The sequence below is a fragment of the Cajanus cajan genome, chromosome 10, assembly GCF_000230855.2.
Source record: "Cajanus cajan strain Asha chromosome 10, NIPB_CcT2T_4, whole genome shotgun sequence".
In the NCBI taxonomy this organism is placed as follows: Eukaryota; Viridiplantae; Streptophyta; class Magnoliopsida; order Fabales; family Fabaceae; genus Cajanus; species Cajanus cajan.
In genome coordinates this window covers 27,846,750-27,859,646 of record NC_138526.1, presented here as the reverse complement: position 1 = coordinate 27,859,646, position 12,897 = coordinate 27,846,750, and the positions used below count along the sequence as shown (strand labels likewise).

The following is a 12,897-nucleotide window of genomic DNA, read 5'->3' as shown; positions in this document are numbered from 1 at the left end:
GGAGTATTAAGAAGCTGGTCAGGTATATCTAACCCTTGATAGCCTTCTCACGTGTAGTACTAGTGGAAGTGGCTTGGAAATTTCATATGTTTCAAGCTTCCACTTAGGGTTATCCGACTAGCTACTTGTTTTTGCTTCCTTTAAAGTTTCTTGTCTATAATTGTGTTTACTTAGTTGCTTAATTTCGTCTAGACTTGTGTAGATTTGATTGTTCACGTTTAGTTTAGTCTTAAATACAAACAAATTGTGAAAAAGCATTCAAAATTTTTGTGAAAAATTTTGGGGAATTGAAAGTACCACAAAGGAGTTTAGTGATTTCCACTTGAAAAGGCTTGGTTATTAAGTGGCTCTTTGTAGCTCACCTCCCTTGATAGTGCAACTTGTACACTTAGACTTCCAAGTGCTATTTTCATTCCTAGAAAATCTCAAAAATATTTTATACCTTTTTGCATAGCATATAAACTCTTATTGCTTAATCATGAGTCAACAATCTCAAAGTAGTAGTGACTTTCAATCTCCTAAAAGTTTTAAAAGAATTGTAAAGGAGGTTGAAGCACTAAAACTTTGGAAGCAAGATGAAGTACTTCAAAAACAAAAAGAAAAACTTGAAAAAGAAGTACAAATCATGGCTTTAGAACAAGAGATTCAAATGATTAAGCAACGAGAAGAAAAACTTTTGAAAAGATTAAATAAAAATAAAAGTCCAAAAGGTTCTTCTAGGAGCTCAACCAAGAGCTCCCATGATTCTCAAAGTCAAGAAAATGATGGTAGTTTGAATTTGGATGCATACTACCAACCAACACCTAGGAGAGTCATTAAAGAACACAAAGTGAGGGAATCAAGGGTTGATCTCCCTTACTTTCATGGAAAAGAAAATGTGGACGCCTACTTAGATTGGGAGATGAAAGTGGAGCAAATCTTCACTTGTCATCAAGTAGGTGAGGAAAGAAAGGTTCCTTTGGCCACCCTAGCTTTTCAAGGACAAGCCATGTATTGGTGGACATCCTTGGAAAGAGAGAGAAGACTTCATAATGATCCTCCCATCACTTATTGGAATGAATTGAGGAGTGCTATGAGAAGAAGGCACATACCTTCCTATTATAGTAGGGAGCTTATGGATAAGCTCCAAAGACTCCAACAAAAGAGTATGAGTGTTGAGGAATATAGACAAAAGATGGAGTTGTATCTCATGAGGGCTGGTATAAGGGAAGAGGAAAGGTTGACCATTGCTAGGTTTTTAAGTGGTCTTAATTTTGACATAAGAGATAAGGTTGAGCTACTCCCTTATAGGGACCTTGATGATTTGGTCCAACTTTGTATAAGGGTGGAACAACAAAATTTGAGAAAAAGCTCTTTTAAAGGAAAAACTCAATCTAGCTCTTATGTTAAGAAGGACTACAAGAGGGAGGGTCAATTTGACTCTTCTAAGAAACTTGGCAAGGGATTTGAAAAAGAAAAAGAAGGTGAAAAAGATAAAAATAAAAATATTGTCACTTCTAGTAGTAAAACTAGTGATATCAAATGCTTTAAGTGTCTTGGAAGAGGACATATAGCCTCTCAATGCCCAACTAAAAAGGTGGTGATTTTGAAAGGACAAGACATTTATAGTAGTGTTGATGAAACTAGTTCCACTACTTCAAGTGACAGTGAATCAAGTGAGGAAGACCATCCCATTGAAAGTGCATATCCTTGTGATGGTCAACTTCTAATGATTAGAAGGCTTCTAGGAAACCAACCTCATGAGTCTCACCTTTCACAAAGAGAGAATATTTTTCACACAAGGTGTAAAATTCTTAATAATGCTTGTTCTCTCATTGTGGATAGTGGGTCTTGTTGTAATTATTGTAGTACAAGGTTGGTGGAGAAGCTTGGTCTTACTATTATTCCCCATCCGAAACCATATCAACTTCATTGGATTAATGAAGATGGGGATATTAATGTTAATAATCAAGTGAAAGTCAAGTTCTCTATTGGTAACTATGAAGATCAAGTGGTTTGTGACATAGTTCCAATGGAAGCTTGCCATATTTTGTTGGGAAGGCCATGGAAATTTGACAAGAAAACCATGCATAATGGCCTTACCAATGAAATCACTTTCACCCACAAAGAAAAGAAATTTGTACTTCATCCTTTGTCTCCTTCACAAGTGATAGAGGATCAAGTACAAATGAAATTGAAAAGAGAAGAAGAAAAAAAAAACTTGATTAAAAAAAAAACAAAAAGGAAAAGAAGCATAAGTCTTCAAAGAAGAAGGAAGAGAAATCTTTAGAAGAAATTCAACAAGAAACTTTAAAACAAACCCTAATTGTTGAAAAGCCTTCTTACCTTCTTCTTTGTAAAAGTGTGCTTCAGTGTCATAATTTAAACATTGAACTTAGTTCTTTACCTCCTCAAGTTTCTCATTTATTAAAAGAATTTGATGATATATTCCCTAGTGAAGGTCCAAAAGGCCTTCCTCCTTTTAGGGGTATAGAACATCAAATTGATTTTGTGCCTGGGGCTAGTCTACCCAATAGACCAGCCTATAGGACAAATCCTCAAGAAACTAAGGAGATAGAGAACCAAGTCCATGATTTATTGAATAAAGGGTGGGTACAAAAGAGTTTGAGTCCCTGTGTTGTGCCTGTATTGTTAGTGCCCAAGAAAGATGGAAAATGGAGAATGTGTTGTGATTGTAGGGCCATTAACAATATCACAATCAAGTACAGGCACCCAATCCCTAGACTTGATGATATGCTTGATGAATTACATGGTGCTATTATATTTTCTAAAATTGATCTTAAAAGTGGTTATCACCAAATAAGAATTAAAAAGGGTGATGAGTGGAAAACTGCTTTTAAAACCAAATTTGGATTGTATGAGTGGCTAGTTATGCCTTTTGGTTTAACCAATGCACCAAGTACATTCATGAGGCTTATGAATCATGTCTTAAGAGAGTGTATAGGAAAATTTGTTGTTGTTTATTTTGATGATATATTAATCTATAGTAGTTCTCAAGATGATCACTTAGGACATCTTAGAGAAGTTATGATGATCCTTAGGGAAAACCAATTATTTGCAAATCTTGAAAAATGTACTTTTTGTGTGGATCATGTGGTTTTCCTAGGGTTCATTGTAAGCAAAAATGGGGTTCAAGTGGACCCCGAGAAAATCAAAGCCATTCAAGAGTGGCCCAAGCCTAAAAATGTTAGTGAAGTTAGGAGTTTTCATGGACTAGCAAGTTTTTATAGAAGATTTGTGCCTAACTTCTCTAGCATTGCTTCACCCTTGAATGAGCTAGTCAAAAAAGATATTTTATTTGATTGGACTTCAAAGCATGACCAAGCATTTCAATTACTTAAAGATCAACTTACTAATGCACCCATTTTAGCTCTACCAAATTTTGAAAAGACTTTTGAGCTAGAATGTGATGCATCAGGAGTTGGCATAGGAGCTGTGTTATTGCAAGGAGGACACCCCATTGCCTATTTTAGTGAAAAACTAAAAGGTGCCTCCCTCAATTACCCAACCTATGACAATGAGTTGTATGCATTGGTTAGAGCTTTACAAACTTGGGAACACTATCTTGTGTCCAAAGAGTTTGTCATTCATAGTGACCATGAGTCACTTAAGTATTTAAGAGGTCAAGGTAAGTTAAATAAGAGGCATGCCAAATGGTTAGAGTTCCTTGAACAATTTCCATATATCATTAAATTCAAGAAAGAAAATTAAATGTTGTAGCTGATGCTTTATCTAGGAGACATACTTTGCTTGTGTCTCTAGGTACTCAAATTCTTGGATTTGATAATATTAGGGAGTTGTATGAGGAAGATCTTGAGTTTGGTGATAATTATAAAAAATGTCAACAAAAAGCTTTTGATGGTTTCTATATGGTTGAGGGGTACTTGTATAAAGAAGGAAGGTTATGCATACCCCAAGGATCCATTAGGAAATTATTAATTAAAGAGAGTCATGAAGGTGGGCTTATGGGGCATTTTGGAGTTGAGAAAACTCTTAGTTTGCTAAAAGAAAAATTTTATTGGCCCCATATGCGAAAAGATGTCCAAAGGCATTGTTTTAGATGTTTGGCTTGTTTACAAGCTAAGTCTAAAGTAATGCCTCATGGTACATACACACCTTTGCCTGTTGCTTCTTCTCCTTGGGTAGATATTAGCATGGATTTTGTGCTAGGTTTGCCTAGAACCCAAAGGGGAATGGATTCTATCTTTGTGGTAGTGGACCGTTTCAGTAAAATGGCTCATTTTATTCCTTGCCACAAAGTAGATGATGCAAGCAACATAGCAAAACTTTTCTTTAGAGATGTGGTTAAACTTCATGGGCTTCCTAGGACTATAGTTTCAGATAGAGATACAAAGTTCCTAAGCCATTTTTGGCGTGTCTTGTGGTCAAGACTAGGAACCAAACTCCTCTTTTCAACTACTTGTCATCCTCAAACAGATGGCCAAACTGAGGTAGTGAATAGATCTCTATCTACTATGCTTAGGGCAGTCCTAAAGGGTAATCACAAATCTTGGGATGAGTTTTTCCCCCACATCGAATTTGCCTACAATAGGGTAGTTCACAAAACTACCAATATTTCTCCTTTCGAGGCTGTGTAAGGGTTTAATCCTTTAACTCCTTTAGATTTGATACCTCTTCCTAATATTGAACATTTCATTCATAAGGAAGGGGTTCAAGAGCTGATTTTGTTAAGAAACTTCATCAAAGGATTAAAACTCATATTCAAAATCAAAATGAGAAATATGCAAAACAAGGAAGTAAAGGCAAGAAGTCTATGATCTTCGAGGAAGGTGATTGGGTTTGGCTTCACTTAAGAAAAGAACGTTTTCCAAATCAAAGGAAGTCCAAACTCAGTCCTAGAGGAGATGGTCCCTTTCAGGTCTTGCAGCGTATCAATGATAACGCTTATAGACTTGATTTACCCTCTGATTATGGAGTCAGCACCACTTTTAATGTTAGTGATCTTAAACCTTTTGTAGGTGCTAGTGATGATGAGGAAGAGTCTTCAGATTCGAGGACGAATCCTTCTCAAGAGGGAGGGAATGATGGAAGAGCATGGGTTAAAGGCCCAACCACTAGAGCAATGGCCAGGAGGTTACTTGAAGATTTGACTGCTTCAGAGCTTAGTGGGTCCAATGGGCTTGGTGGGCCTAGGGTGCTTCTCACTTGGACTATGATTGAATGAACACCATGTTTGAATGTATTTTCTTAGCATAGGAATTTACTTTGTTGTTGGTCTTGTATTTTGACCATAGATTAGGGTTTAGGTGTATTGGGCTTAATTTTGGGCTTCTTGGGCTTTGGGCTTTTGATACCCAATATTGGGCTCATTCTCCTTCTTGTATTTTTTCCTATTCATTGTATTCACTAGACCATTGTATTTTGGTCATTAGATTAGGGTTTAAGGAGGATTAGTAGTTCATTTGAGTTAGGACAAATTAGGTTAAATTTAGGATGGATTTAAGTTGCATTTAGGTCACACTTTTGGCACCACCTTGGCTTCACAAGTGTGACACCGAAATGCAACCCTAAATACATACTAAATTGAACTTAATTTGCATTTAGCTACACATGACCGGTTATGCACATGTGACACAAGGTTTGAATTCAAATTTGAATTTGAATTCAAACCTTGGCGCCAACATGTGACCTATCATGTGGCGCCAAGTGGCTTCCCAAAATTCGGTGACCTATATGATCCCTCCTAAAACAATTTGTATTAACTTTGATTCATATTGAAATTTGAGAGCCATTGGCCGAGTTTCTACCTCAAAGTCTTCTAGCTTCTCACCTCAAAACCCTAGGAGAGTTCCATTCTTTCCTTCTCTTTGAAGTGAGTAGTCCATTGTTTCTTGAGCTTGGATACTTCCCTCCATAGCTTAGGAACCTCCAGTCCGAGAATCATTCTTCCTCAAGTGTACATCTTAGTGGAATCCAATCTCTTTGAAGAAGATCCTAGCATTGGCGAATTCAAGGAGGAGAGCAACGTCCACTTCTCCTAGTCTTCTCCATCAAATTCCTTTCGCAACAAGATGAAGAACTAGGTTGTACAAGAAGCTTTAAAGAAAGCTTTTGAAGGAGAGGGGCAGAAGAACCATGCATTACCCACCAGGATTTAGCATCTAATGTCCATCTATCTTCAATTTAGCAGAAGAAGCAAAATTATGAGCTTTTGATGACAAATCAGCATATTCAAGAGAAACCTTTCTTCTTTCTTCAGTTGTTGTGAAAAGCTTTTTTAAACATTTATTTCTTTCCATAGAAATTTCTTCATCCTCATGTGGGGAAATTCTATTTGGAGCCTCTTGAAGCAATTCATCACTGTAGTACCTGTGAATAAATAAAAAGTTAATAAATAAAAAAATTTAGTAACTATCAAATTATTTATATATAAATAATGAAAACAAATAAATATTTAATAGGCTAATTTTACCTAGGATTCAAAGAGTGAGCCATGCAGTGGAGAGGGGTGCAACTCTTAGTCCACCTATCAATTAATATAGAATAAACAACTTCATAAAATGTTAATGTATCATTTAACTCTTTTCCTTCATATCTATATATAGACGTCTTTACTTTTTCTATCATACTATCCCACATCTCATAGACCAAATGAAGTGTAGGACTATCTGTGTCACAAACCCTAAGCATACTATAAATAGGCTTGGTGAAATTAAGAATATATGTAATTTTGTCCCACCACACATCATTCAAAATAAATTCTTTTGCCGCTTGGGCCTTACCCACATCATCTTCTCTATAAGAGTTCCAATAACCATCGATTGCAAAGCACCTTTCAAAAGTTTAAATCTCTTTAACATCACTAGAATAGATGCAAAGCGTGTTTCAGCTATAGCAAGCGATTTTAGAGGTGAAAAGTGATTAAAAATTGCCAATCTCATTGAGTAATTCATGATAAAGTTCCTAACAAAAGAAACATCATCAACAACTTGAGTAATCCAATTACATTTAGCATAAGCTACCTCATTCCTTTCAGTATTTTTGGCAGCACATATATTCTTCAATGCAAGGTTCAATGTTTGAATAACACAAGAAGTCCAAAAAATTTTAGGAAAAGAAATTTCAACAATCATTGCAACACCTTTGCATACAGGAGGATTATCTGTTATAATTTGAACAACATTTTGTTCTCCTACTTCTTTTATAACTTTTATCATCTTATCAGCCATATAATGTTTGTTTTTAATCTCATCAGAAGCATTAATAGCTTTTAAAAATATTGGACCCCCTTCACTTGTAGCCATAAAATTAATGAAAGGTCTTCTTTGGACATCTGTCCATCCATCAGATACTATGCTAACACCTTTTGCATTCCAAGTCGACTTAATAGGTTTAAGTAACCTCTCAACTTGTGCCTTCTCTTGTTCTAAGAGAGTTGTACTCAAGGCATTGTATCTAGGAGGGAGAAAACCATTAAGCATGTGATTTGCAGCAAATCAATAAGAATTCACATAATAGGGATTTCTGGCAAGGTTGAAGCGCAATCCAGAAGAAATAAACATTCTAGCAATGAGAGCTTTGAGATTATCTCTATTTTCTAAATTAAATGCTTTCTCCAAAGGACCAACTTTTCTCTTTTTCAATAAAGAATTCTGATGCATTTTCTCTGTAGGTAATAGGACATGCTTAGGTTTCACAATATTTTCAGGCAATTCAACAATTGATTTCAATTCAACCAAATATTGATCATTTACACTTGCACACACAGAAATTCCAGTTCCATAAATCCTCAACAAATGAGCTTTAACTCTCGAATAAGAACTTTTATAAACCTTTTGACATAAATTACAAGACCAACTCTTATTTCCTCCCCCTTCTGAAATTTTATCTAATATGCTAACATAACACCAAAGAGGAGCATGATCATCTTGTACAACATCGGCAGAAACAAACTTACTTGGAATTTTACAATTGTTATTAGAATCAGAATCAGAAGCATTTGCTGTTGACATCATAAATAAATAATTTTTTTGCTTCTGCAAAAAAAAAGTATATCTATGTTAAATTGTTAATTGTTAAATAAATTACACAAATTAAAAATTTTAATCGCTCTGAAATATGAATCATAAAAATATAAATTATAAAATATTAAGTAATTTCACAAAAGACACTATAACTTGAAAATATTAAAATAATAAAAAATATTAAGAAAGATAATTAAAATTAAAATTAAGAAAGATAATTAAAATTAAAAAAAACATGTATGTGAGATTGAAATTTTGTTAGTTTAAAAACTAGAAGTTAAAAATATGTTACAATTTTTTATACATTTTAGAGATGCTAAAAAAGAATTAAAAAAATTCTAATTATTATTATTTTATAGTTTTATATAAAATTAAAAACTTTTTAAATAAATTATAAAATTAAATATAAAAAAATGGTGAGTAATTGTCCTAAACGTGTATAATTACTAAAATAATTATCCATTTTTTAATATTCATAAAATTAATAATTTTATGCTAACACTTTCTATATTTTTAAATAAATTATAAAATTAAATAAAGGTACAAACAGTACAGTAAAATATAAAAAAGAAAAAAAGTGAAATGGCAACAGACTCAAAAGTATTTTGGTTACATTTTAATTTTTTTAATATTATATGCACCTTTTAATTAGTATTTAAATATTTAACTTATTTTAATATTATATTTTAATATTATAATTTCATCAGAAAGCATATGTCACTGACCGCACAACACAGGAGAAAAGGAATATATACGCAAAAGTGAAATATATACGCAACATCAGAAAGCAATGCATAGAGTCAAAATAGGAGAAAACTGAAAAGTAGAAAAGGAGAAAAGCGTAAAGCCAAAATAGTCTCCGGTTTCCCCTCAAAAGTCGAGACCAGAGTCGCACTCACTGCGCATCCTCTTTAGGTTTCCATCTCACTGTGCATAATCGGAAGAATAACGGAGAAAAGGAGATTATATGTTTTACCTGGGTCACTGGTGTGCAATTGTCTTCTAAGTCCGATCCGGTGCCTAAACGCAGCAACAAATCCTATCTGGCTTTGGAATGCAAAGTATCTCCCTCTCAAATTTGTGTTTTCTTGCTATTTTATGGTTGATTTCCGAATAATATTTTCGTACTGGAACAAATCTGGAAAATATTTTTTTTTCTTTTTTTTAATAAAATCACTGTGGATACGGATGAGATACGTATCTTTCACGTATCAAAACATATTTGTATCGGATACGTATCCGATATGGATACGGATCAAATTTCACATATCTGTGCTTCAGAGGTGACCGAAAATGGAGGAAGGATAAAAGGTGTTTGATGGAATGCTTGAGAGGTACTCTAGGGTTTGACTTACTCCATGGGTGATGAAGGCCACTTCTAGGGTTTTTACTCAAGGTGGAGATAGGTAGGGTTCTTGGTCGAAAATGACCAAGAGAGACTAATGAAAATATAAAGGCACAAAAAGGCTCACTCTATATTGATTTCCAAAGTATTTAGCCTAGGGTATTTATAGAAGGGAGGATGCATTTAGGGTTACATTTGAGAGTGCATGACCAAGTAATGCAATCCAAATGCACTTCAAATGAAACCTAAATTAATCCTAGATGCTACTTGGTGGCCAGGGATGGAATCTTTGGGTTTGGTTAAACTACATGTAGGTGCATGATAAGACCATGCAACCTAGGTGCCCTCCACTTGGGCCTAAGCCTTGCCAAGTCCAAAAATAAATCCAATGCCACCAAAAAACATGTCTAGGCCTAGTTTCCAACCTTAATAAAATACCCTAGCAATAAAATAAAATCCTATAATCTAAGACACCCCGTAATACAAGGGTAAAATGGGAAATACAAGTAAAAAATAAATCCTATGACTAAAACACCCCAAAATACAAGGGTAAAATAGGAAATACAAGAAAAATAAATCCTATGTCTAAGGTACCCAAAATACAAGGGTAAAATAGGAAATTAAAGACAAGAGCAAAAATAGGAATAAATCTTATACTAATAAAACTTAGGAGCTAAGGCCCAAAAGTAGTCCTACTCCTCTTATAGTTTTCAAAACTAACCCATTCCTCTTGCCTCCTTCAATATATCACCTCTTGGTTTTCTTGTTCTTAGTGTGATTCCTGTAACCCCCTCTCCAGATTACATATGCTAATTATAACTAATTATTTATGATTAGTAATATTTATATTATTATAATGTGTAGACAAGATACTTAAACAAATCAATTAAATTTATCTAATTAAAGTTTTATTCAATAAAAGTCACTAGATATTACAAACCATTTTTATAACAACTTAGTAAAATAAAACCCCCCATCCTATGCTTTGGATTTTTGCATCTGACCTTCTAACTGCACATCCAATTTTTCTACATTATGAGATCTCCAATATCTGGGTTTAAAAATATTTATGGGGTTAGACATTTAATTGCATTCATTTCTCACACAAGCAAATAAGTGCATAATAAGTTCATACAATTATCAATACACACAACAAATTGACAAGATTTTTCATTAATAATAATCCAAATAATGCAATATGCTTATGAGAATGAGATGCAAATTTTGACTGAAAATATACTTTTAAAAATCATTTTGACTCAATACTCCATGGAGATTTTCCCTTTTAAGTGTTTAGTGAAGCTAGAGCTTAACATCACTCTGTCCAGTGATTCGGTAATGCCCCACTAAACGCGAACAAGTAGACAGTAGTCAGAGTGTTAGTGCACCCGGCAGGCTACCACGACACAGAATCAATAAAGACTGGCCATCTATGGGATTGCCCATGCCCAAACACTCCCTAGACTAGAGGTCTATCCTCCAGACCAGAGGTCCCTTCTTACCCATTCTGCTCAAACCCCATTTACTATCTTCTGACATTGGTAGCATAAAACAAATACCTCAGTCAGACTTTCACAACCATATCAAACTCTCTCTCACTTTATCCTTTTCTTTATCCATCTCGTACTGCCAACTGTCCTTGACAGTACCCACTATCACAATTCTCATATCAAATATCCTTGGTACAAAATTCATTTCACAAATATTTATTTTTTTTGAAATTCTTTTCTTTTCCCCCCAAAAATCTTTTGGCTCAAAAATGACATTATGCAATATGCAATATACAATATGCATCGCTATTAATCTATCACTTTAAAAATTATTCTCAATCAAACTCTTCAAATACAATTTAAACAATTTCAATAGAAACGTTCAATCATAAACAATCAACCACTTCAAGATTCAACCTTAAAGCATCAAATTTATCAAAAAGTACAATAAAAAACCATATCAACTAACCTAAGGTTCCATGCATCAAAACTTATAAGTAAAAATTAATATTTATTCTACAACTATATAGACATGAATATAATTAAACATCTAACCCATACCTATTTCTCCAAGCTTGCGAGTTTTTTTCCTAATTTCCTTGATTTCTTCTTCTCCTACTTCTTTTTCATCCTCTTATCTTCTTCCTTTCTTCCCCTTTTCTTGAATTTTAGTTGTTTACTCCTTGTTTTACTCCTTGGTTGTGGAAAAGATGGAGTATTTTTGGGTGTTTCTTTGGCATTGGTTTATGTCTAGTTGTTAAGGGTTGATGGTGAGCTTTTTGGTGTGTGGTTTCTCCTATTTATACTAGTCTCCACCTCCATTCTCCAATCTTCTAGATGTGTATTCTTGATATTTCCTAAGATATTTTAATAACATAGTGATTAGGTGTCCATTTTGTAGATATTTATAGGACTTTCTAGAATTTCCTTGAATTATTTAAGTATCTTAATGATTAAGTTTCCAATTTATTTAATAGTTTGGTGATGAGATGTCCACTTTCTAGAATTTTGTAGAGTTATTTAGTTATCTTAATGATTAAGTTTTCAATTCATTTTAATCACATGGTGATTATGTGTCCCTTTTTTTGTAGAAATTTATAGAACATCCTAGAATTTTGTAGAATTATTTAAATATCTTAATGGTTAAGCATCTAATCCGTTCTAGATTTCTATTATGTAGAATTTTATAGAACTTTCTTGAGTTATTTGAATATCTTAAAAGTTTAGCTTCCAACCCATTTAATCATTTGGTAATTAGATATCTACTTTGGAGAGTTTTGTAGAACTTTTTAGAACATTGTAGAATTATTAAAATATCTTACAAATTAATTACAATTTTGAGATACTAATATCATCATTAGAATCTTGACCATTAAAAATACAAATTTTTATCTCTTGATCATCTCTTAATTATGTTAATTAATATTAATTGAATAAATTCATATTTGCTTATGTGTCATAATTTAATTGGTTGAGACTTGTATTTTAATTTCACCTAACTATACATTTTTATTAATAATTCTAAGCATACTATATCGATGATAAAATTATTATATCCTTTTGAACATTCTTCCATAATTTTCTAGCTTAAGGTTTTAGCAGAATAATTTTTTTTAGTTAAATCCTTAGAGAATTTCTATAAATTTGAATTTAGAGATTTTCTCTCTTAACTGTATTTATTCTTAATCTACACTCAATAAATTATTATTTAAATTATAGATTACTTAAATTTTCTTAAATTGAGTTTTTCATATTTTACAGCGTGCTCTCAACGCTGTCCAAGAAACAATCAAATTAGATAATAAAATACATGTTATTGAATTTAGAAAATCTGGTTAAATAATGCTACATAAATTTCATTCACAGTAACTTACATAATATTTAATATATATATATATATATATATATATATATATATATATAATAATTTGCAGAAACTTATAGATAAATAGTTACAAAATTTAGAATTTTACAATTCCATCATATCTTGTGATATCCCCTCAGAATTGTTTGTAAATGCAACAAATATATGAAGAGTTCTAATACCAACCCTTCAAATGTTTCAACTTGTATAATT

General features: G+C 33.1%; 1 long non-coding RNA gene across 1 annotated transcript; it reads right to left on the bottom strand.

Moving 5' to 3' along the window:
- Window positions 1-6,768: 6,768 nt before the first annotated feature.
- Window positions 6,769-11,712, bottom strand: LOC145952772 (uncharacterized). Its single transcript, XR_014430263.1, has 3 exons — window positions 11,382-11,712; window positions 8,962-10,381; window positions 6,769-7,997 (listed from the first exon to the last, which is right to left on the bottom strand). It is a non-coding gene; the product is annotated as an uncharacterized LOC145952772 (long non-coding RNA).
- Window positions 11,713-12,897: the final 1,185 nt, after the last annotated feature.